Genomic DNA, 3,121 nt, shown 5'->3' with positions numbered 1-3,121 from the left:
TTTTAAAAATACGATATTCTTGCTTAACTAACGTTTCTACATAGGGATTAAGCATTTAGAACGAAATCTAATGTCAGAAAATGGCACTTTACTCTTGACATTTTTCGGTTTTTTCAATTTTCTGGGAAATCCTATCATTAGATTTTTTTAAAAATACGATATTCTTGCTTAACTAACGTTTTTACATAGGGATTAAGTATTTAGAACGAAATCTAATGTAGGAAAATGGTACTTTACTCTTGATCGGTACGTTGGGACTTTGAAAATATTCGGGCGTACGCGGCGCGCTCGGCGCTTCGAACAGCTCCGGTGTCCCCATTATTTTCGATTTACGGCTAAAATAAATTTTTCTATTTTTTTTCAATAACATATTCCTGCTAAAATAACTTTTTTACATAGGGATTAAGCATTTAGAACGATACATTGTTTAAAATAAGGGCACTTTACTCTTGACATTTTACGGTTTTTTCAATTTTCTGAAAAATCCTATCATTAGATTTTTTTAAAAATACGATATTCTTGCTTAACTAACGTTTCTACATAGGGATTAAGCATTTAGAACGAAATCTAATGTCAGAAAATGGCACTTTACTCTTGACATTTTTCGGTTTTTTCAATTTTCTGGGAAATCCTATCATTAGATTTTTTTAAAAATACGATATTCTTGCTTAACTAACGTTTTTACATAGGGATTAAGTATTTAGAACGAAATCTAATGTAGGAAAATGGTACTTTACTCTTGATCGGTACGTTGGGACTTTGAAAATATTCGGGCGTACGCGGCGCGCTCGGCGCTTCGAACAGCTCCGGTGTCCCCATTATTTTCGATTTACGGCTAAAATAAATTTTTCTAATTTTTTTCAATAACATATTCCTGCTAAAATAACTTTTTTACATAGGGATTAAGCATTTAGAACGATACATTGTTTAAAATAAGGGCACTTTACTCTTGACATTTTACGGTTTTTTCAATTTTCTGAAAAATCCTATCATTAGATTTTTTTAAAAATACGATATTCTTGCTTAACTAACGTTTCTACATAGGGATTAAGCATTTAGAACGAAATCTAATGTCAGAAAATGGCACTTTACTCTTGACATTTTTCGGTTTTTTCAATTTTCTGGGAAATCCTATCATTAGATTTTTTTAAAAATACGATATTCTTGCTTAACTAACGTTTTTACATAGGGATTAAGCATTTAGAACGAAATCTAATGTAGGAAAATGGTACTTTACTCTTGATCGGTACGTTGGCACTTAGAAAATATTCGGGCGTTCCAATCGCTCGTCTGTTGCATCATAGCGCGTCTCGGCGCAATCGACCGATTCGCTCGATCCATTATTTTCGATTTACGGCTAAAATAAATTTTTCTCATTTTATTCAATAACATATTCTTGCTTAAATAACTTTTTTACATAGGGATTAAGCATTTAGAACGATACATTGTTTAAAATAAGGGCACTTTACTCTTGACATTTTACGGTTTTTTCAATTTTCTGAAAAATCCTATCATTAGATTTTTTTAAAAATACGATATTCTTGCTTAACTAACGTTTCTACATAGGGATTAAGCATTTAGAACGAAATCTAATGTCAGAAAATGGCACTTTACTCTTGACATTTTTCGGTTTTTTCAATTTTCTGGGAAATCCTATCATTAGATTTTTTTAAAAATACGATATTCTTGCTTAACTAACGTTTTTACATAGGGATTAAGCATTTAGAACGAAATCTAATGTAGGAAAATGGTACTTTACTCTTGATCGGTACGTTGGGACTTTGAAAATATTCGGGCGTTCCAATCGCTCGTCTGTTGCATCATAGCGCGTCTCGGCGCAATCGACCGATTCGCTCGATCCATTATTTTCGATTTACGGCTAAAATAAATTTTTCTCATTTTATTCAATAACATATTCTTGCTTAAATAACTTTTTTACATAGGGATTAAGCATTTAGAACGATACATTGTTTAAAATAAGGGCACTTTACTCTTGACATTTTACGGTTTTTTCAATTTTCTGAAAAATCCTATCATTAGATTTTTTTAAAAATACGATATTCTTGCTTAACTAACGTTTCTACATAGGGATTAAGCATTTAGAACGAAATCTAATGTCAGAAAATGGCACTTTACTCTTGACATTTTTCGGTTTTTTCAATTTTCTGGGAAATCCTATCATTAGATTTTTTTAAAAATACGATATTCTTGCTTAACTAACGTTTTTACATAGGGATTAAGTATTTAGAACGAAATCTAATGTAGGAAAATGGTACTTTACTCTTGATCGGTACGTTGGGACTTTGAAAATATTCGGGCGTACGCGGCGCGCTCGGCGCTTCGAACAGCTCCGGTGTCCCCATTATTTTCGATTTACGGCTAAAATAAATTTTTCTAATTTTTTTCAATAACATATTCCTGCTAAAATAACTTTTTTACATAGGGATTAAGCATTTAGAACGATACATTGTTTAAAATAAGGGCACTTTACTCTTGACATTTTACGGTTTTTTCAATTTTCTGAAAAATCCTATCATTAGATTTTTTTAAAAATACGATATTCTTGCTTAACTAACGTTTCTACATAGGGATTAAGCATTTAGAACGAAATCTAATGTCAGAAAATGGCACTTTACTCTTGACATTTTACGGTTTTTTCAATTTTCTGGGAAATCCTATCATTAGATTTTTTTAAAAATACGATATTCTTGCTTAACTAACGTTTTTACATAGGGATTAAGCATTTAGAACGAAATCTAATGTAGGAAAATGGTACTTTACTCTTGATCGGTACGTTGGGACTTTGAAAATATTCGGGCGTTCCAATCGCTCGTCTGTTGCATCATAGCGCGTCTCGGCGCAATCGACCGATTCGCTCGATCCATTATTTTCGATTTACGGCTAAAATAAATTTTTCTCATTTTATTCAATAACATATTCTTGCTTAAATAACTTTTTTACATAGGGATTAAGCATTTAGAACGAAATCTAATGTCAGAAAATGGCACTTTACTCTTGACATTTTACGGTTTTTTCAATTTTCTGGGAAATCCTATCATTAGATTTTTTTAAAAATACGATATTCTTGCTTAACTAACGTTTTTACATAGGGATTAAGCAT

The sequence above is a fragment of the Megalopta genalis genome, unplaced genomic scaffold, assembly GCF_051020955.1.
Source record: "Megalopta genalis isolate 19385.01 unplaced genomic scaffold, iyMegGena1_principal scaffold0038, whole genome shotgun sequence".
Lineage (NCBI taxonomy): Eukaryota > Metazoa > Arthropoda > Insecta > Hymenoptera > Halictidae > Megalopta > Megalopta genalis.
Note: the sequence above shows the minus strand (reverse complement) of the source record.